The sequence below is a fragment of the Hipposideros armiger genome, unplaced genomic scaffold (genome assembly GCF_001890085.2).
Source record: "Hipposideros armiger isolate ML-2016 unplaced genomic scaffold, ASM189008v1 scaffold_356, whole genome shotgun sequence".
NCBI classification, from domain to species: domain Eukaryota; kingdom Metazoa; phylum Chordata; class Mammalia; order Chiroptera; family Hipposideridae; genus Hipposideros; species Hipposideros armiger.
Genome location: NW_017731706.1, coordinates 352,926 through 376,635, shown reverse-complemented (window position 1 = coordinate 376,635; position 23,710 = coordinate 352,926). Strand labels below are relative to the sequence as shown.

Below are 23,710 nucleotides of genomic sequence, written 5' to 3'. Positions count from 1 at the left end.
AGGAAAAAACTGAACTATGTAGTGAATGCATATATCACTACAAAGACTGTTGAGATGCACGGAGAACTCCTCTGATGGCATAGCTTTTGCCAGAGCGAAGACTCGATTGATCATTTCGAATAGCTTTAGATATAAGAGCCTTATTAAAGGTGTTTAATGCATATCTGGGTGTCTAGAAGAGTAAGGATTATTCATTTTTCTTAACACGATACCATGTTATGTGAAATTCTGGAATTAAGTCTGTCATTGTTATTGTAGTGAATGTCAGTCAGAATCTTCCAATTATACAAGTTGCACACAAATAAGGCTTTTTCCTTGAATTCCATCATCCTCAGGTACACTTCAGCTTAGTTATTTTCATTAATGTAGTTTTCATTGCACTCAAAGCAAATGCCATCATTTACACTGGTGATTATGAAGCCCACGGGGAAGTCATTAAGCCCATAATATTTCTAAGTTTCATCTTACAATATTAGTGAGGATACAACTCTAGCAAACTCATTTGTTTCCTGTTAAAGATAATATAAATGGAAAGCAAAGTGGGGGTTATCCCTCTGGAGAAACCATGAGTTTAAGATGATTAATGTTGCAAAGAAATAACTTTCTTATTGAATCAATGGCCTTTTCATAACAGTGAGTTGTATTAAATTGCAAAATTTAATTTCAGATGGAAGAAAACATTCCTCAATTCTATTGTAAATAATGACATATTTATACACACATCTTTAGCATGTTTTCTACCAAAGATTTATCATTTCAGATGATTTTCATTGTGTGTTTCTTAGTTGAAGATTATTCCTCATAGGTTTCTAATAGATAGACCCTTTTTATTATTTATTGATTGGGTCTTTGAAGACATGGGTTGACTAGGAAGGGTTTTGGTTCTGGTTATTTTATACAGGCAGGTAAGTGATTAGTCATGAACAAAAACCTCCGAGAATTTGCTATTTCTTTCTATACTATTCATCCTACTCTCTCTTACCTAACCAATCCATTTTCTGGGACTCTCAGTCAGCAAATCATAGTCCCATATTTCCAACTGTCATCTAAATGTGACCATGGGTCATCTTGCCACTTTCTTCCAACCAATGTAAGTTTCACCTGAAGTCTGTTTTAACTCATGCTTTTCTCAGTTTCTCCACGGGCATTCCACATGTAGGGTTTTGCTTTTTCTTTTGTTTTAAATTATGAAGGTAGCTTGTTTGCGTTGTAGGAAGAAGCAAAATATGACTTTTCTGAATTCTTACAGAGTGTTTTAAAGGTGCACATTCTCTTTTCTGTTTCCATATCTCGTTAGTCTTTGGGGATCTCAGGAGACTGAATGCTAAGGCTGGTGCTGAGTCCTGCCTGGAGCCCTAGAGGAGATGCGTTCCTCCTTTGGGGTCATTGTTTTAGAGATGGTTGTATTTACCAAAATGAAAAATTGATCTAAACTTATGTATATGCATAACCTTGGGGAGAAAAAATGTGGAAGATGATTTGGGTGATTTGTCTTTAATCAACCCTAGTGACCAGCACAATAGATCAAAAAAAAAAAAGTCTTTATTTTATATATAGATATACTGAGCCGGATGAGTAGACAGTGGTCATTTGCTCTCTGATACCGACAGGGAAGTCTATGTTGTTGGGTGGAACTTTTGTTATCTGACTATTCCTTGACTATCTCAGGGGAGAAGTTTCTGCTTTCATCCTCCGTCAGCAGACTCCTGAGCCCTTAACATTGGTCTTAGCTCATGTCCCTGCAATTGTGAGGCTTGTCCTTGCAGTGAGTGATATGATAAAGGTTATTAGGAAATAAAAAGGGGGAAATCTGGTTATATTAATGCAGCAGCACATAAAACAAACGTGGAAAAATGCCACTGAGGATCTCACTAATTCAATCTAACTACAAACACATTGCCTTAGAAAATGAAAATTCCAAGTGGGAAGGTTGCATTTCACCATTGTATGTATCAATAAGGATAGGTTTGCTATTTTAATCAGAAAACAGTTAAGCAGAGACATTGTTCACATAGACTGTGATATAAATGGCGTTCCACTGTAAGGCATGACCTGCCTAACCATATGGATGGTGGCCCTTCAAGTAAGGTTTCTAAACTGTGCTAAATAAATGGTGGTGGGGGACGTCCTGTGACATGGGAGCACATAGCAACAGCACCTGATCTAGGCTAAGGGGTAGATTCTTGGAATAAACGACATTGCAGTTGAGACTTAAGATCAGCCTGAGTTAGCCAGACCAAAAGGAAGAAATGTTGTCCAGGCAAAGGGAACAACATATACAAAAGAACAAGGACAAGGGGTTATGAGGCTGAGTTAACTAAGGAAAGACCATAAGGGACATCATGGCAGCTCAGTCCCATTGGCTATCAGGAAGGCTTTTATTTCTAGCATTAAAAACCCAGATCAGCTGCACTCAAACTTGATGGATTCCAAAAAGGAGGAACTCCTCACCTCCCATGTGTGTTTTCTTACTAGGTCTCAGCAACCTTTCCCCATACAATACAGTTGAGTCAAAAGCTGAGACTAAATGTAGCACTCAAATAAGATCCCCTACCTTCAGACAGATGGGCCCCAGCGACAGGCTCCCGTTCCTGCCACCTGTTCAACTTCATCAAATGTCAAGCATTTTGACTCATACAAAAACAATTAATCTGATTGTGACACTCTTCTGCTTAAAGTCGCTTATTTTAAGGCTTTTGGGGATTAAAAAAACCAAAATGACACCAAAAGACATATTTGGGGATAAAGTTCAAAATTCTTAAATGACTTACATGGTAAAGGCATCCTCCACAGAGCAGAGACTATTTCTATCTTACCCCTTAATGTTTAGCACAATAGCTGGCACAGTGTAGCATTATGGAATGAATGAATGAATGAATGAACAGTCAGTCTAAACAGTCAGTCAGTCTTGCCCTGCACACAGTTTCCCCCTTTAATCTATTCCAAAAAGAGGTGGACTGGCTTCCAGGCAGGGCAAACCCCTCAGTTTTCACAAGAGATTGCCACCCCTACTCCAGCTCGCTGACTGTTAAAGTTTTTGGTCTGACCTTTCGTGGCATCCAGGAATGGTGGCCTTCTGGGTACAAGCAGTCAAGGTGTATGATTTCAAAATTCCTGCAACTCGACACTTATCAACATTTTAGTTTATTACCATAAAGAGAAAAATCACACAAGTGTGAAAAGATGTATGCACAAAAAATATTAGCTGCACCACTATTTATAATAGTGAAAAATTAGAGTGATCCAAATGTCCAGTAATAGAAGGATGGTCACATAAATTATGGAATATAGCACACAGTGGAATATGAAGCAACCTCAAAATGGAAGAGAGAGCCTATTACATTTTATCAAATCTGAGATACCATCGTTTTGATGATGCATCATTATTCTATGATACTTAGAAAGAAAAATAAATGTTTTCAATTAAATGACACAGTGCTTTCTTGTTACCTAGAATTTTTATTCTGTACTTATCAGCTCTTTCAAACTTAGGTATTTTTTTTATAATATGTCGCTCTTGTGCATGCATGAAAGAAAAATATAAGCATAATAAATGAATGTTTATGAAACTTCTTTATATTTAGAGTCCAAGTTTTCTGAATGCTTAACTCAAAGTCATCAATGTCCCTGTATTTTTTTGCTGTCATTAAGAGTGTTTGGATGCTGAATTTCTTAAGAATACATAAAAGGGATAAAGCCATTGAGCATCTAAGCTGGCTTTGCAGTCATGTAGAATTAGCCAACTCTGGACTTCAGGAAAATTGAAAAAGCACTTCAGATTCACTTCCAACAAACTGCCTCCCATATTGCTCCCTCAAAAATTTTGTTCCTAGGAGTTGAAAGAGAATTCACCTCTTGCATATGAATTTTCTTCTAAGCCCTTAATATCCATTCTGTGCATTTTGATGTTTTTGTGAATGTGTCTGCAATGGCTGCTGCCTGGCAAGACACCAGGGATTGTAAGGTGCAGCCCAATTCCAGGGGGTAAAAAATGTAAAAAACAAAACAAAAAACCCAAAAAACCAAGCATGTATAATAAATAGTAAATACATATATGTAGTATATACAAAAGTATGTGCTTATATCTATTTGTATCAATATAAAATGTATAAACATGAGGAATGTTGATTCAAATATTACCAATATTTAATTAGTGAGCTTTGGTATAATTTTACCTTCTTAGTGAATTAGTGAGCTTTGGTATAATTTTACCGTCTTTGTATTTTTCTGTATAGTTGGCACTTTTTTTTTTTTACAGTAAAGATGTAGCACATTTTCAAAAGTAATAAACGTATGTTTTAAAAGAAGAGAGAAATAATATTTATGGAAAATTGCCTAAAACATACACATTTCCACTTACAGTTTGATTCTATATCCCATGGATAAGTTTTAGGAGGTCTGTAAGGCCCCTAAAATTAGACCTATACTTTTTATTTCCCCATCACACTTAGCGTAACATCTGAACTCCTCTGTGGGGGACCCACATACCCAGCCCCTGCCCACAGAGCTGAGGTCACATCCTCCTCCTGTGGTGCTCACACCCTCCTCTCCCCCACACACCTTCAGTCCTTGAACACCCAAACTCCTTCTCCCCTGTGGCTCCCTCATGCAGGCCTCTGACATGGAAATCATCTTAATAAATAAGGCCACCCCTCATCACCTCATCTAAAGTTCCTCCTCATTCTCCAGCACATAACCCTGTTTGTTGCCTTCTGAATAGCCATTACTATCTGGGAACCATCTCAGTCACATGTTTGTTGCCTTGTTTGTAGTCTTCCTTTTCCCCTCTAGAACGGAAATGCCATGTGTGCAGGATCCTTGGCTGTCTTGGTAACTTGAATCCCCAGCACATGTGGGTCAGCTCCTTGGAAAAACAGGTTTATTGGGGGGACATACCCATAGAAGACAAAGGGGAGGGGACAGGAGGCAGGCAGAACTGTTAGACCACAGTGCAGGTCTGACCCTAAGGAAAGGAGAAAAGGAAGGAAGGAGGATCAGTGAAAGAATCTCAGACCACAGCATAGTTCCAAGAAAGTTTTGGCCAGGCTCATGGGTGGTCCTTCAGCCAAAATCCTTGAGACCCTCAGCTCTACTGTGCTCTGTCATTGGCGGGGATTGGGAGCAGCTGCGGGGAAGGGCGGCCTTGGTGAGAACATGGTGGTGAACCCAGAAGGGAGGCAGCTGGGCTTCCCCACAGCAGGAGATTTAAGCAACATATTCCCATGGCTGCCATGGCCTGGGGCAGAACAGAATCTTTGTACTTATCTGTTTTAAAAAATAAATGATGGAAAGTTTTCCAAAGTAGTCCACAACTCAGAAGTTAAGAACTAGTGCTCTAAAATTTTCCCCAGGACAAGTTACACACTCGTATCACAAAGTTTTTATTCTCATGGAGTTTCTTTTACTGAATTGGGTGATAGTGTTTCGACTCCAGTCCCCTTGACAGAGATAAAAGAAATATCTTCATAAGACGTGTTGCCTTTTTCACTTTAAAGTGCCATTGGGACACTTATCACTATCTTGCTTGGTACCTTCTTTATGAAGATTCATGGGGAAAAAAATCCTCTCTGGCCTCAGCACCAGGAAGAGTTGTGCTTTACTTGGGCAATTGGTTTGTATATTTAAGCAATCAAATCATTAAGTAATTAAGTAAGTAAATTAATAAACTAACAACATGATCAGAATTTTCTTTTTTTTGTATGTGTGCCTGAAAGCTTGGAACTAAACTTGTGGTCCATTTTCAGCAAATGCATAGGTATTCCTACAAATATTTTCATATATTATTTCAGCAAATATTGAGTTTGGACCAACAGTTTCACAGGTTCATCTTACTTTTCCTACCCTAATTCTCTTGCCCTTGCTCACACTTATTTTCACTTTCTCTTCTTATATTACACACATTTTAATAGGCCACCTTGTATGCTTTGAACTATGGTGAAGTATAACAAATTGGTTATTGTTTTCTTGTTCAATGCTAAGGATGGTAACATGGAACCATGACTTAGCCACAACCCTCGGCCCCAAGTCCACACGACACTCCTCTCCAACTCTGCCCTGACGCTCACTGCTACCTTCCTGATCCTCCTCCACTAGAGTCTTTACCACACTGTATTACAAAGATTTGTTTGGAGGTCTTGCCTGCCCTGAAGCAGAGCATTTTGATTCATCCTTATTCATTTAGCCAGGTCAAAAAGTATTACCGATACTAATTACCAATGTCATGCTCGGCCAAACCCTCTCCATTATTCCATCTCCAACACCTTCCACAGCTAATTGTGGGAAATTTTCACTTCCTACTTTATTCATTTCCAAATGGCTTGTAATTTTTGTGAGGAGGCTCTCTTTATCATCAGAGGGAAAAAAAGTATACAAATATACTAACATCTGTATCTGGATTAACCTCTAAGAGGTTTTAGTGTTTTATTCCCAACCATCATTATAATGGAGTTTTAGAATATTAACTAAGATGTCTGTATACACCAGAGAGTACCAAAAACAACAGCAAAAAAAAAGTCATAAACTAGAAATTCATTTCAGCCTAGAGCTGAGAATATAAAATCACATTATAGGTAAATTATCCCCCCACGCTAACGTCCTATGTATACTTAATCAATAAGGACAACCCAATCAGAGAGAATACCAAAAAAGCAGAAATGTCCATGTCAAAAAGGAATGAGTTCCATCATTAAACAGCGACATCTGTTTATTACTAGAAAGTAAATGCATTTGAACACTACAACGTTAAGGGAGAATTCAGAGAATCTGATATGTAGACCATTCAAGACTCATGTGAAATCAAGAGAATGAGCAGATATCTTATTTAGAATGATTGATGGCCCCTGCTGTGATGAGTAAGCGTGAAAAACATATGCTGCCTGGTTTTACGTGTTTGGGCTGCCAGATGGTGCCTAACCCCACCCCACCCCTGAACCTGCCCTCGCTGCCACCCATTCCAATTTCTGCCTTATCCCGAGCCTTCTCCCTTGTCATCCCCAGTCCCTGTAATCCAGTCCCCACCAAAAGTGGGGGGTGGGGGGCAGTTATGTGTGAGTTTCAGGTATGAAGTACAGATGTCTGTTTTGCATATTATTGGGTAAAATGAAAAGCTTAAATGAGAATTATTTGTTTCCTAGGACATATAACAATAGCATCTAAATATCGTGTACCTGTTTCTCCTACTTGAAGCTTGTCTTTCTATGTTCATTGTCAAGACAGTTCCTAGAACAAAGTAGTTATGTGATAAATGTTTGTTGTATGAATGACTTGGATAAATAAATGAATACATGATCAATTGATCTAATAACCCAACAAAAAGGAAAGGGAGTGAATTTGACATAATTTGGTCTCTGTATACCTAGGCTTTCTCCCTGTGTTCTTAAGTCATCTATGTAATAGGTTGTTGTAGAATTTGCTGGAAAGTCACATCAACCTTCTCAGTTTATTTCTGAACTAAAACATTTTCCTCTCTTGGAGAGGGGTGACATCACTTGCTTCACTCTCGTCTTCCGGTGCTGTTCCTCTTTTTCAAAACATAACCCCCCTCCCAGTGGAATTGTGATCACATTTGCAATCACTTTCCATTACCCGGATTATAATTCATCTGGTTTAACAGGTCTATACTCTTTTACTGGGAATCAAACCCTCCCTTTTATAATATATTAATATGTGTTTTTACTATGAAAGTAATGTAAACACATTACCAAAAAAAAAAAAAAAAGAATCCAGAAAGTAGGGATGAAGGAAGAAAAAAAAAATCACTCATAAGACTAACTCTCTGTCTAACACAACCTCTATTAAGATTTTGCTAAATTTCCTTCTAATGCTTGTCTTTAAACATTTATTTTTACATGGTTTCATATGGTTTTACTCATCATATACATACAATTTTTTTCCCTGTTTGTTGTGTGTGTTTTTTTTAACCAGCCATGAAAGTAGAAACAACACTATTTAGCAGAGAGAATTTAATATAAGGAATTGGTTAATCAGGTATTGGAGGACTGAAAACACATGAAGGAGACCCTGAAATAAAGCAAGCATAAGGGCAGGAAGCAGATACTACCCCGGGGGTGGAGGAACAAAGGGAAAATGTCCAGGTACACAGCACCAGAAGCGTGGGGGAGGGGGCTGGGGGCTGCAGACCTCAGGGAGGGGTCACCAGGATGGCTGGTGCTGATAGCTCTGAGGGAAGGGCTGATGAGGTGGCTTCTGGGTGTGGGTAAAAGCTGGAAACTGGAACCAACTGCTGGTGAGATCAACTGCCCCTGTCCAGCGTGAAGGGCCATAAAAGGGTAACTGACAAGACAGGAAGTGTACAGGAAGGGGCCTGTTCTTTCTCCCCACGCCCCCCTTCAATCTCCCTCTAGTGTCGTCCCCTGTTGGTGAAATATAATAAGGAACCAGCAGGCCAAACAAAAATTCAGTTTGCCGAGTTCCAGCTTAAGCACCACAGGGCAACAAGAGTTTCAAGGTGGGGGCCAATAACTTAATAACCAACCCATTTCTTAAGCATTGTTTTGGATGTTACTACACAGCCTATGTTTTTAACGACTGTATCATATTTCATACAGCCACTGTACCTCCTTTACTTAACCATTCCTTATTGTTGGACTTTCCAGTTTATGGACAAGATTTTGCTTTTAAAAATAACAGTGCAATGGAAATTGTGCATTTGTTTTTTTCCATTCCCTTAGGATAAATTCTCAGAAGACTAATCTCTGTGTCACAGGACAGATGAGAAGTGTTATGACTCTTAGAATGCATTGCCAAAACGCTTTTCAAACCAGTTGTTTCAGTTTGTGCAGCTACCACCAGTATGTGAAAATGCAGCTAGCACATAAGATGGCTGGTTAGAGCTTACCACATCTCAGGCAATGCTGTGCCCTTATGCAATTTGAGACAATGCCTTTGCTCCTGAAAGCTTCCCACCCTGATTTTATAAACAAACAAACACCTTTTCTTTTTTCTTTTTTTAGGGTTGTTATTGTTATTCTTCTTATTATTTTTTAAACTTGGGAACAGTGTGCTTTTCCAGGATCCATCAGCTTCAAGTCAAGTAGTTGTTTCAATCTAGTTGTGGAGAGCGCAACTCAGTGGCCCATGTGGGGATCAAACCTGCAACCTTGCTGTTATGAGCGCTGTGCTCTAACCAACTGAGCTAACCGGCCACCCCCACAAACACCTTTTCTATATAACTTATATCAAGTAAGACCCATATAACAGCATTGTTAACATTCTAGGCTAGTGTATAGTGATTTTATTTGCTAACTTTTGGGTATGGTTCAAAAGCCACCTTTTTGGTTTAGCAACTCTTTGAACAAGTTTCTTCTTTTTCCTTTTGCTCTTCACCTTTCATTATTTCTTGAGCTCATTCAACCCAGAGGCTCAGCCCTCTTAGAGGATATCAAAGGTGTCCCATCCAAGTCTCGGACTAAGGGGCCCCAGCTCTCCTAAAGCCATAGGCGCAAGCAGTGTCTGTAGGACACATTCAGTTGGTGAGCTTGAAGATAAAGAATGAAGAGCTTAATATAAATACAAAACTCATGACAAGCTATATACAAAAGCTGACTTACTTTTTCCAAAATGTTTTGAGACAATGTGAGTAACTATCTCTGCCTTTGAAGTTTTATCCTTATCTTTTAATTTTATATTAAAAATACAACCTCATTGTATTTGAATTTTGAAGATATCAGTTATCTGGAAAATGGGTCTGTACAGGATTCTTGAATGTCTTTAAATAGTGACCTTTTAAAATAATGCCCTGTGGCCGGCCGAGTGGCGCATTGGTTAAGAGCTGGCTTGGGACACCAGAGGACCCCGGTTCGGATCCCACATATGAGGGCCAGTGACACTGCCCTCTACAGCTAAAATGCTGAACAACAGCTCAACCTGGAGCTGGGCTGCAGTGAGTTGCCAGCGACGGCGTAGGCTGCAGCCCCTGTGGCAGTGGGTTACCATGGGCTACCGTGTGTAGCCAGCAGCCACCATGAACAGCCGTCCAGAAGCCGGCGACTGATCTGCTTCACCCTGGAAGAACGCAATGATGGTGCCAACTTGGGCCTGTGAAGCAACATCCTCCACAACTAGACTGAAGAACAAAAGGACAGCAACTTGTCTGTTCTACTTCCCCCAATTCCCCAGCGCTGTTTCCATCCCCCAATTCCCCAATTTAAAATTTTAAAAAAAGAAATAAAATAAAATAATGCCCTGTGTTGATTGTCTAAGAGGAGGGTGGAATACATAACATGGGGACTCTGTATGCAGTTGTATTGATATACAAAATTTGTATAAAATTATATTTTTTACAATAATAGTATGCATTAACCGTCCAATGAAATATTATTTGATTCTATGTTTATAATGTTAGTTGTATGAATAAATTCACAAATCAGAAAAAAATCCCTTTGTATCTCCTTATTTGAATCAGGAGTTGTATATAAATACAGACACACATGATTATCTACACACATAATGCCCATATGTATGTACAAATGTATACATACATTTGTATTCACAAACTATTCCTTGGAGAGCTAGATTCTGTTAATTGATGACCATTTCCACTTCCTTTAATTAACTTTAAGAAGACAGATTTCATATAGCAGTTTGTTCTATTAAATCCAAGTCATCTCCTCTAGGCTCCCAAATTTATGATCTCTAATTTAAGCACACCTCATATTTATCAAAACCATGGAAATGATGGCACACATTTCATGGTGACTTATGGTGTGTTGTAAAGATATTTGTTTTGTCCTTTGGCCCTGCAAGGTCCATGGATCTCTGTTGAATACTTTTTTCTTGAAGGGGATAGAAGGGAAGGGGAGGAGATGGTGAGCAGCCTAATGTGGCCCACAGACCTTCCTCAGTGTGAAGGGAGTGATGGGGTGTGGGGTGCAACTGTCACTGTTTTATGTTTGTTCCCAATTTACAAGTTAGTTAACAGCAGAGCAGGACAGAGGGAGAGGAGGGTGTGTCTGTGGCCAGCATTGGGTTGCAGGGCTGATGACTTTACTCCTTAAAGATAAATTTAAAAAAGCAGCAACATTTGGAGCCAATTTTTAAGGACAATCACAAGTCTGCAAATATGTGGTAGAGAGGGGGAAAAGATAGTGAGAGAAAATAGGAGTAAATTCACAGGAAAGCACCTGGAAAGACCTGGAAAATGCTGCAAATGCTACTGAACAGGGTGCTTGGGAGCTGAGTGGGAGGGCAGAGGGGCAAAGCAGGGGTGACAGTAGAATGTAGAAGGGAGCAAAGCACTATACCTCTGCTGACAAAGAGGATGCACTCTAGTGACAGATTTTGTCGTCAAGACACTATCATCAAAGGTAAGAAATGACATAAGGAACCTAAGAATGTACTTTAGAATGAGAACAAAGAGAGGATTGTTTAGAAAAATATTCTAAAACGCTCAGGAAAATAGAATCGAATGAGTTGAACTAGGTAGAGTTTTAGCCAGTAAATAAAATGTACGTGTTTGCTGTTATTATCAGCAGCATCACATGGGCCAGATGAGGAAAGTGCCAGAGGAAGGGGAAAGGTTCAGAGGGAGGACAGAGGATGGACCGCAGGAGGAAAAGCGTCCAAGCACGCGTCTGTCTTAGGTCTCAGGGGGTTCTAGGCCACAGGGCAAGTTGATAAGAAAGTTGGCCCAGTAAATGCAGGTTCTGAAAATAGGCTTGGCGGGGAGCCCAGGCAGCCCTGGGCTGGTCCTCCTCCCGGATCTCTCCGGAAGGGGTGGGGCAGAGCCTGCTGACCTTTTCAGATCACCCACTCTGGTCATACTAAAAGAATTATCAACCCAACGGAGCACACCTGGCCTTGTACAGTTTCACCCACTCCATCACCGAGCCCTCCCCTTCCTGCTGCCTCCAGCCAGCCCTTTTAATTTAGGACCCAAACTTTTGTTCCACAGTTCAAGATAAAATACCTTAAAACAAATCCTGAGAGTCATAACATCTTGCCTAAAACTTATGTTCACTGGGTGTAATTAATCCATCAGTAGCTGTAATTCATTCTTATTAGAACCTCAGCAGAATGGTAAAAAAGCCTGGGCTTTGGTAGCAAACAGACTTGGATTTAATTCCCAGGTCTGCTGGTTGCCAGTTAAGTGACCTTGTGCAAGTTGCTTAATCTTTAGGCATCTGTTTCCTCATCCACAAAATGGGGATAATAATAATAATGCCTACCCTGGGGACTGTTGCTAGGATTAAACTACTGTTACATGTAAAGGAGTTAGCACATCCTAAAACTTAATACATGGGCACAGCTGTTGCTGTGACTGCTCACAAGGTGAGTGGTTTAAAAGACAGAGTGATGCTGACCCCAGAGAAGGGAAAGGTATAGGACAGGAATAAAGACCCCGGGTTGGCATGAGGTTGGCCTGTGCAGCTTGAGCTTTGTGTGACTGAGCCTTTGTGATGTAGTTTGGTCATCTGGTTATGTGATGCCCACCAGTGTTGCTCATGTAACTTATGAACATCATTTTGTTTTAAAGGGGTTTTGTCCCCAGAGGCATCCTCAGTGGCGGTATGGAGGCCTGGAGAATGAAGAGGTTGGAGTTTAAGTTCCGGGCCCGTTCACTTCAATCTCATACTTGAAAAGGTTCTGAAGAAATGGGAATTCCCTATTAACTTAGATTATTATGGTATAAACACTGCACCTCAGAAGACCTACAGCAAGGTAATTTGCAAAGTCTTTAAGCTAGAAGGTCTATCCCACAACACATTGTTGTCACCTATTCAAAAGGTACCCCATATCCTCTGGGCTCCCAGGCTGTGTCCTGAAATGTTTGCCCCAGTGTATCTTGCTGGCCACTTCCCCTTCCCCACCTGGTCCTGATTGTCCCAGGTCATGGCCCTAGACCTGTTTCCTGCTCCTCTGACCTATGGTCTGATACTATTTCCATCAGGCTGACCTCTGATTTCCTTCCTTAGCTCCACTGTTCACTTGCCCCCTTATCACGTTGCTTCATGGCTGCTCTGAACCTCTCTGCGTGGTACCGGTTCTCACGCCAGAGTGCCTGCCTTCCAGGTTCACTCTGTCTCCAGGAATGGACCCCAGACCCCCATCAACTATTCTCCTGTAATATATTAGTTTTGAGCCACTTTAAAGAACTGGCTGACATTAAGACTTTAGAATTTGGTCATCAGTGAGAACATAAATATGGATCATGTAGCTAGAAAGGCCATGTGTACATAGAATTGACTTTCTCCAGGTGTGCACATAGTAAGAAACAGACCTCACTCATGTATAATTAAAGAGCAGCATTACAAAGTGGAGCTGTGCATGACAGTAGTCAATCCATCATTAAGAGAGAAAGTAACAGCAATGGGTTGATTAGAAAATTATCTTTATGTTGATCAAAATAATTTTAATGACTTCATGTCATGTGACGTGGTGTTCCAGTCCTGCCTTATAATGACTTTTCAGGCACCCTGTCCACGTATCAGAATATGCAAGATTTTCTGAACACTGTTCTCTTTTCCAGATGAGGAAAGTGAAGCACAGAGGTTAAATACTTGCCCAAGGTCACAGCTTGTAAATGTTGGAGCTGGAATTTAAACCTAGGTAGTCTAGCTCAAAAAAACTTGCTTGTTTTCAACCCTTGCATTATGCTACGTCTTGAAAGAAGAATTTCATTGAAACATCTCACAATAGCAATTATTTTTATTTATTTGCTTTTTTTATTGGATTCTTCAAGTTAAGGGTGAAATTATTGGACAGGTGGTGCTGTCCTTTTCAATGTGGTTACTGACTGTTTTCAAATGCTAAAAGAATGGAGTGTTAAGGAATCAGAACTATAAGGAAATGAGCTTTTTAAATCAATTAATCCAGGCTTAGTATCTGCAAGCCAAGAAAGAGTATAAGTTATGTCAAATATTTAATGGTTTCAGGGTTCTAACCTCGTATTCATATTTGAGCAACATTGGCTCTGAAAAAAAATTTGTTAATATTGTATTGTCTCAAATTTCTGGTGGAGTTCAGTTTTACTATTGACCAAAATGTACTATATTTTATTAGTACAATTAATGAGAAAAATATTTTGTGTCCCTACTCTATATTGAGTGTTCTATGGATCCAGGTTGCCAAGGGTGCCACCTTCATGACAATAACTGTTAAGAGAACATACAGATTAGGAGCACTGAGCTAAATGGTACATAAAGTCAATCAAATTCTGACATCTGTTGAGTCTCCTTCAGTGGCAAGACCTGACCAGGCTAGGTGGTATGAGTGAATCTAAGCTATGTAAGATACAACCTTACAGGAGACTGCAACACAGATGACTACAACATAAGGCAAACTGAAGAGCTACAACAGCAGAGAGCTCATAGAAGTTATTATGTCTAACTCAGAAATGGCAAATACGTGACAATGCACTGCCACATGCCTTCCCATATTGATGGCAGACATTATCAATCAATCACAGTACTCTTTCCACTGAGCCTGAATTTAGCCTTAAGGAATAATAATGCCCATAGTAATCTCTCTCTTGTTCACTTGCATTTCCTTCTTCAATAGGACAGAAAGGAGTGGCATTACAGCTACTAAGCTGGGAACACCCATTGGGTCATGCATGTAAACATAAACATAGACTGCCACATGTGTCACAGCAGTGGAGAAGATTGAGACATTTGGGAGGAAAAGCTGCTTTTAGGTATCCAGGTTTTTACACTATTCATTTAAAAAATCATGGTGGCTTCACTTGCACACTTTTGGAACTTTATTATTAGTAAGAAATGACAGCACGCCTCACAGCATACCAGTTTGTTGGGACATCTCCGTTGAAAATCTGCTCTAGAGGTGTAAACTCCAAAGACTATTCCAGACCAAGGTGAAAGAACAAGCTAACTAAATAAAACCACCTTACTATACTGAGAAGTGACTACAGCAATCCAAAGCAAACTATTCCCTTCCCTCCACATTCCTGAGCAGCTACGCATGTTCTTCCTACTTTTAGATGCTTGCAATTCTTGATCGCCAAGTCAGTTGTGACAACTAAGAGCCAACACATTGGGTTTGTTCCTTCATGGACACCCAGTCTAAAATGTGAGTAAGGCAGGTGTGGTTTGCCCTTCCTGGCAGCCCTGGTGTTCTCACTCGGTGTAATTGTTGGCGAAGTCTCCTGAGCTGTTTCCTACCTTCTCCAAAAGAAAATCCACTCCACCAGGAAGCGAGGTGCTTCATTGAAGGTGCATGAGGGTCAGCCTTATCTCCAGTATCAAGCACAGAGAACGTCACACAGCAGGTGCTCAGTAACAATGTCTGAACAAAGTGAATGAATGAATGAATGAAAAGCCAACAGAAGTCCGCGTTGCACATCTCTGTCGCCTCCCAGAGCTTCTTTTCAGCCATGGGCAGCCTCACTTCCATCCCCATCTTTCCCCTTCACAGCAATGAGTCAGCCTTGCCCAAAGCACCCAGTCTGCCATCCTCACACCCTTCACTTTGTGAAGGGTCTTCTTTTGGACCCTCCTTCCTTCAAAAGCAGCCAAAAAATGTAGATAACAGGTTACTTTCCCTCTCACAAGTAAAATAGTCACTCATGTATTTGTCATCTTCCTGCACCCCCAAATGAGTAATCTCTTTCGAGGCAAAGTCCCCTGCCTTTTCCTTGTAATTCAACATGATCCCTGTGAGCTTGTGTGTGTGGAGGGAGGGTGACTATTAATGTAATGCTCTGCAGAGAGAGGGCTCCTTCCATGTTTTGTGACTCTCAGGACAACAACAACAAAAGCCTAGAAATATCGATATTGTGTATAAATACGAATGTGTTGGCAATTAGGGGGAATTCAGTTCTGACCTTATCTCCCCAAAGACAGAAAGCTTCTTAAGAGAAGTGGATTTCATGGATTTAGAGTAAAGGAAACATGAGCTTTCTTTTCTTAAGACCGTAATTTAATGAGTATAAACACATTAATTTAGGTAGCCTTTGTGAAAGCTCCCTAATTCTTTCCAGTAACAGGCAATGAGAAAAAAGAAGTTCCTATTTTGCTAGTTCTTTTATCCCTTTCTCCTACCTTTTGCAAATCTTCCCCACCTGTTTCTTTCTCTCCCTGACACACACCCACGTGCACACACAGAGACAGAGGGAAGATGTGTTCAAGTTGTCAGAGAGAGAATTCAACAAAGTCAAAATTGTATGATTTATGATTGAAAAAAATCTATTTTTCTGTAACAATTTTCTACTAAGTTAGCCAGTTCCAAGAGCTCAGCTCCTTTTCAAATGCACTTTATGTGGTAATATCTCCATCTCATTCCTTGGAACTTAATTTTTATTTGATTTTATTGACGCTGCTCTATTGGAATGTGTATTGCTTGAGCCCCCACGGAGAACTGAGCAGGTGTGAGTAAAGCAAAACATCTTTTGTTAATAGAAGTACACCCTGGGAGTTCATGGAGACACTGTAATTTCAATTTCTTTTATGAAAATTCTATAAATTCCCATGTTGTGAATTTCAAACAGAGCTTGGGAGACCAGCAGTCTTTAATACAAACCAAAGACATGGTTATTTCTGTGACTGAAATAAATGTTCTGCTCTCTTTCTTCCAAAAAATAAATTCAGGTATTTAATTAGAATGTTTAAACTGCAGAAAATCATATTAACTTTGAGCTTGGCTCTCACAGGTAACATGGAACCCTTACTGTGAGCAGCCTACAGAAGGATGGCTTTGGGTTTCCTGGGTAACTTCTGAAGCATGAAGGAGAGAGCTCATGCCACCTTTGTTTGGGTCCAGAACAATTTCACATCAGCATTGCTCATTCCCAGCCCAAGTCTTTGCACATAATTATAATTAGAAACCAAGGGAATGGGAACAGGTCCCCCCAACGTCTCGGCATAGGGGGTGATGTATTAGTTCTCTGTTTGTGTCTAGGCCTCTTGGATCAGCTGCCACAGAGAATCTAGAGGTGAGGCCAAGCCCAACTTTCTTCCTGGTTTGGGGCCAGACACCTATGGTGTTGCACTCTCTCAAGCTGGAAGGAAAGTCGTAAGTTTGGTAGATTACAAAATTGCATGTGTCATTAGCAAAAGATGTCAGAATGCTTTATTTAAAACTTTGTTTTCTCAGGTTGTATTGCCCAAGTGTATCTTGGCACAGACAACTTTAGCTTCAAAAATTCCAAGATGTATAAAGAGTTTCGCATAGCTAAAACTATTATATTTGGTTATATGCCACTAACACCTTTTCCCCCCTTCATTCTTGCAGAGGAGTGAAGTGATGACTGAATTCCTACTAAAAATGTCATTCTCTTCTCCTTGCAACCATGGGGTCTATTCTTGACAGGATCATTTAGCTGCTCCAAAAAGAAAAATGTAGAATTCATGATGGTGTGGGACCTTGGGGGATTTCTTGGATAAGGTCTTTAGAGTCAAAGCTTTCACCATTCCAGGACAACTTTTAGAAGAATTATCTAGCAGCCTGCCCTGGTAAACTTGCCAAATTTCTCGTTGTTGGCTGGAACCCGGGAGCTTGGAGGCCTCCCTTCCCCCTATAGAGCAATCGAGCATCGCTTGACAGGAGCTAAGCATACTCATGTGATGTTTCTGGGAGTTTTTCAGGCTGAGGATAAACTCTTGTAAAGGACCTGTTTCAACTAACAGCTAGACATCTTCACATCCACTTAGTCATGCTGAAACAAAACTCACCTATAGACTAGAACAGATGGGGCTTTTAAAAACATATGCCCTCATGCTTCCATATGCTATTTGGCAACTGAATGGAGAAGTAACTAGCGATTTGATTATTTCCCTCCCAAACTTCTCCATTAGACTCTTATGGGACATGGCTATTCTTAAGTGCAGAGGTTCTGATAGACTTGAGGACACTGCTGTACAACTCTGAAACTTACCTAGAAACAGCCCTCATGGGTAGGGACGAAGTGTAATCTCCCAGGAAGTTCCCAGCCCTCGCTGATGACCTAAGCATGTAGAAATTGAACCGGGCTGGACTGAGTGGAGTAACATCTGTCCCCAGAACCTTGCTTTATTTCCAAGCTACATTACCTCAGCTTTTCAAAGTTAACACAAGCAACGATGGAATTTAATTTTGGTCCCTCTGGCCACAGTGGGTAAGCACATTTGCTAGAAAATAACAAATAGGAGTCAAAAGTGATGGTCCATCATCAGCCAAATGGAGAGTAAGAGATGTGCCACGTGGCTTTTGCAAGTGCTTAAGATTTTGCTGGCCAATACTAAGTGAGTTGTGATTTAAATATGCCGGTACGATGGGGTGATCCCTAGGTGGAGTGATCTGGTGATGCGGAGCTAGGGGAGAGAGAGAGCAGGAAGCTATTCACAGGCCCAGCTGTGCCTGGTGTACAATGCTCTGGAGTCACCTGCTCACCTTCTGCCTGGTCAGAGCCAAACAGCTCAGGCACACGATGGAAAAGTGTGCGAGGAGTTAGGAAACCCGAGTTCCAGGTGCAGAGCTGCCCTGAATGAGTTCCATGCCCTTGAGTAAGTCATTTCAATTTTCAGAGCCTCTTTTCTCCACCAGCAAAAAGAGAGGTCTGGACCAGACAGCATCTGGCTCTCTTCCGTCCTAGGCTGTGAATCGTCCCGCACTGCCGAAGTGCTGTACTGCTCATGAGGGCCGATCTGACCACCCTTCCCTCCAGGCAGGCTGTGGGAAGGGAGGAGCAGAGCTCTAGAAGGTTCAGTGATGAGCATGCTGGGCTTCTGGGAAGGAATCGGGGACCTGGGGCTTTAAGAGGGCCCTTACCTGGGACAGGAAAACCGAGACTGGTGGGTGGCTGGCTCTACCTTCTATCCAGGAAAGGAAGAGGTTAGTTATGACCTCTTGTTTCTCCAGCATCTATCTCACCTGAAGGGAACAACATCCCTAACCTCCCAAATCCCATGCTAGGAAGAGCTGGTATTCTTCAGCTGTGTCCTTACAACACCCTTCTGGCTCATGTCTCTCTCTCTCCTGCTGCCTGCGGAAATGCTGGGATGAAAATGTTTTGAAGTAACACGAATCGCAATCATTTAGGGAAATGGATTCACATTTACACCTAATTACTATGCAGCAAAATAACATTTAGGTGTGTTAGGGACGTTGCCATCGTGACGAGGTTTGTTCAGCTATAATACTATGGCTTGTTTACGGACGCTCAGTCTCGTGGTTATGATAGATAATTGGATCGTTGTTCTCATTTATCATCCAGGCACCCAAATTTCTAGGTAATAAAAATTAAGCCAGTGGTGCTCCAATACTAATATGTAGAAGAATGTTAAAGTTTTAGAGTGTTAAAGTGCAGATTCTTGGGCCTTGCCACCAGAAGTCCTGGGTTAGTAGGCCTGGGGAGGACCCCAGGAGTCTGCCCTGTGAACTGGCACATCAGGTCAGTGCTGTGAGCGTGGCCAGGGGGACACAGCTGGGAGATACAGACTTAAACTCCACCCCTCTTCCAGCCCCCATTAAATAAATGCCCCTCTCCCATGGTTCTTTCTGTCTCCCATCTCCAAACCTAGTAACATGGACCCCCTGAGCACTGATCCTAGATTCATGGCCAAACATCATCCCTGGTGGCTTATGAATCAACTCTGATAAAACTGAGTTCTAGTCTTTCCCATTTATATCCTTTCTTTTTCCCATTTGCCTCATCATTTAACTGTATTGAGCTAAAAGTGGTTCCTTGACTGTTTCTATTTTGTTACATTATTTGTGCTTACATACCCTAATGTTTCTTTTGGGAAATGCCTTCCAGTTTTAACACGGGACAGGATTCCAGAATCGCTGATCTTCGTGCAAAGGCCCCAGGGGCTCCTGGGGCTCCCCATCCTTCTCACATGATGGAAACAGGGACCGCAGCTCTCAGGACCTAGGGAGCCATTCTTAGAGAAGGGACCACTCCCTCCCCAGGACAGAGTGGGGTTGCTGTAGGGGCTTGGCCTCCAGATGGCTGTCCCCTGGGTTTCTTCTTGGCTTTGGGTTAATTCTTTTTTCTCAAGAATTCTTGGGTTTGTCCCATTGCTTTGATTTCCACTGTACCCACCTGTTTCTTGGGATCAAGGTTTCTTTCCTCCTCTGGCTCCTAAGCCTTAGGATCAGCCATAAATACCCTCCTACTCTCCAATTCCTCAATGCACCACAATCCTTTAATCTTTTTGAAGTTGGAAACAGCTGGAAACAGGCTGAGGGTAAAAAGAGCAAACAGAGACCCCTGGATGTTAAGTCCAAAGTCTCCCAGGCCATTTAGTTCCTCCGGTTCCTCAGCCTGTCCCTGGAGCGGGGCCTGGACGTTCCGCTGAAGCTCCTCGTGCCTCAGAGGCCCTCCTCCCGCTTCCTGCTGGAACACCAGGCTGGTCCTCCGGGGGCTACGGGTCTCTCTTTATTCAATAGTCCTTCCTCTGTTTCATATTATTTATTTCATTTCATGCCCCGTGCCCTGCCACCTCCCCAGGAGAGAAGGAAGTTGGGAAAATGTTAATGATGGATTTGGAGATTCCCAAAGATCCCCAGAAAGATCCCTTTGTATTTTAGAGAAATAGTCAGACTGTTCTTCCAGCATCTACTTTTTTTTTTTTTTTAACCAAAGTAACGCTACACTCTCTTCCTCCCAGGAGCCAGGGCTGGTATGAAAGCATGAAAAAGCACAGGACTTTTGGGGCTGGCCTCTGTGAAGAGCAAGGAGTAGGAGATGACAGCACACGAGCTACTATACCAGGAAAGCTGCAGTGTGTGCCCAGATGCTTTCTGTCTTCCTCTCTGCTTCAGGTAACTAAAATCTTTCTCACAACGGCTCCCTCTTAATTTATGTCTCTGCCCATACCTGGAGGAGCTACCTCTGCCTAATTCAGGGATTCACGAGGAGCCTGCAGGCAGAGACTGGGCCGTACAGGCCAAACCTGTGCAGCCTCCGGAGCAGAGGGCTTGGGTTCAAATCCCACTTACATGACCCTGGGCAAGTGATGTAACCTTTCTGTGCCTCAGTTTCCTTGTCTGTAAAAATGAGGTGGTAAAAAACCTACCTTATAAGAATTGCTGTGAGGATTAACTGCGTTAATCCATGAAAAGCAGTTAGTGCCAGGAATGCATTAGCTATTATTGAAATATTAATCCTTTCTATTACTATTTTGGGTCCATCACCTCACTGTTTTGCTTAGTATTCAGTTACCTCAAAGATCCTCAGCACTTGAATACAAATTATAACTCTCTTTTGGGTAGTAAAAAGCAACACGTTCCTTAGTAAATTGCTTTGTAATTTTTGTAAAACAAATTATATTAAATTTCTTAACAGCATTTTGGTCACATTAGATAACCTACAAGGCAAATTAATTCTCATGCAGTTGATCAATAGGAAATGAGCTTTGTAGAACCAGGAAATTGCACTGGTTCATGATCTTTTTCCAGGCAAGGGGCACTGTTACAGCAGCAATCGAGTTATAACCTTCAACAGAAAATGAAAAAGAAAACTCAGCTTGATTACCACACTAGCACTAGGAATGTATAAATTGTATCCTTAACAAAATAAACATCAGCAGCCTCTGAGGCACCCTCCCCAGAGAAGTGAAGCCCCCAGTGCGCACCTTCCTTCCCACTCACCCCCAGCCTCCCTCCTCCTGTGCTGTGCAGCCCTGCCAGCTGTGCGCTAATGTAAATGTTGCCAACACTGCCACTCTTTTGTTCTGCTGTGGCATTTTCTAGACTCTCTGAGAGTTGCCTTACTGGGCTCTTGAGGTTATTGTTCCAGGAACAATTTTTGTTTTTATACTGCTCTGGTTACAAAGTTGCATAGTTTTGAGTGGCCCGCTCCAACCTTATTTCTTCATAAACTCCGTTACTTTAGTACATGGTTTTACAGAGCACAAAGTCTTGTAAGGCAACACAGATCACGTTACAGGAGAAACACCTAAATTATAATTATTATCTGGAAGACACAGTTCAACACTTAATGTGTTTACATTATCTTTGTAAATGGATTTCAAGGCCTTACTTTAAGTCATGAAATTACTAAAAAGAAAATTTATATGTGCATTTGCTTGGAAATGAGATGGTGTTCTAATAATACCCTTTCAGCCTAGGTAGCATTGAATCAGTGTTGACTAACTTCTAAGATCAGTTGGAGATAATATCTAGACTTCAGTTTCTGAGCTACAGATTGACAATATTTTTATGAAATCATTTTATTTTTATGTCCTATTTGTTTACTCACATAGCCCCTCTCCCCCCCCCTCTCTCTCTCTTTCTCCTTCCTTCCTTCCTTCCTTCCTTCCTTCCTTCCTTCCTTCCTTCCTTCCTTCCTTCCTTCCATCTCATTCTTGGACAAGAGGGCTAATTTTATTAAAGCCTGTTTCTTACTGATTGTTTTGTTTTCAGTGTTGTCAGTATGATCCATCATGCTAAGAGAATATTGGATACTCCTTGAATAAGAAATGAAGAAAGAAGGCACACAATATTAATAACACAAAAATGGAGAGATCTGTCAATATTTCATATATAAGGCCTTCGTTACCTTGTCATGTGATGCGATTCATTTGCTCTAAATGATGATGACATCAAATTGGAAAAACTTCGTTGGTGTTTAACTCCTTGCTATAAAATATATACAGATGAAATCCTTGTTATAGAATTTATTGAACACTTACTATTTTCTTTATATACATTAATTAGTTAAAAATCATAATAAATCTAACAAATTAGTAGCTAATTTATTTTTTATTTTTTATTATTAGTTTTAGGTATACAGAACAATGCAATAGTTATCCTTTTCACCTCTCAAAAAAACACAACCTCCCTCCGCCATATACTGCCCTCCCACCCCTGATATCATACTTATCTATTGCAATTCCATTGACTCCAGTCCCACACTCTACTTCACATCCCGTGACTATATGTATATATAATTATAGTTGACATACAATATTATTCAACATCAGCTTCATAAATACAGTGCAGTGGTCAGACCTCTACACTGTCTGTGAAGTGGTCTCACTAACAAGACGTGAGTCCATCTGGCCCCCTAAAAATATATTTACAATATTATTGATTATTTTCCCCAGACTCTTTTCTATCTCTGAGGCCATATTGTAGTTACCAATTTGTATTGTCTCATCCCTTCCCCTTCTCCTTCATCCCCACCCCCTCCCAACAAGCAGTCATCAGTTTTTCCTCTGTGTCTCTGAGACTATTTCTGTTTACATTTCTCATTTCTTCAGTTTTTGAGATTCCACATATAAGTGAGATCATATGGTATTTGTCTTTCTCCGACTGACTTATTTCACTTAGCATAATGTTCTCTATTTCCGTCCATATTGTTGCAAAGGGTACTATTTCCTTCTTCTTTATAGCTCAGTAATGCTCCATTGTGTAAATGTACCACAGTTTCTTAATCCAGTTGTCTACCGATGGGCATTTCAGTTGTTTCCAACTCTTGGCTATTATGAATAGCACCGCAATAAACAATAGGGGTGCATATATTTTTTTGAATTAATGTCTTGGGTTTTTCTGGATAAATACCTAAGAGTGGAATTGCTGGATCATAAAGTAGTTCCATTTTCAGTTATTTGAGATACCTCCATACTGATTTCCACAGTGGCTGCACCAGTCTGCAGTCCCACCAGCAGTGCACGAGGGTTCCCTTTTCCCCGCAACCTCACCAGCATTTGTTGTTTGTTGATTTATTGATGATAGCCATTCTGACGGGGGTGAGGTGGTATCTCATTGTGGTTTTTATTTGCATTTCCCTAATTAGTGAGGTTGAACATTT

The 23,710-nt window shown here is 41.0% G+C and overlaps 1 protein-coding gene across 3 annotated transcripts in view; it reads left to right on the top strand.

Moving 5' to 3' along the window:
- Positions 1 to 23,710, top strand: part of ZNF438 (zinc finger protein 438) — a 260,413-nt gene that overhangs the window by 43,429 nt on the left and 193,274 nt on the right. For 2 of the 3 annotated variants that reach the window (XM_019661624.1, XM_019661622.1), the window contains exon 3: positions 20,565 to 20,718. The gene's annotated coding sequence lies outside the window, so the exon portion shown is untranslated. Of the gene's footprint in view, positions 1 to 12,493; positions 12,679 to 20,564; positions 20,719 to 23,710 lie in introns of all 3 variants that reach the window. The other variant, XM_019661623.1, reaches the window with a different exon arrangement.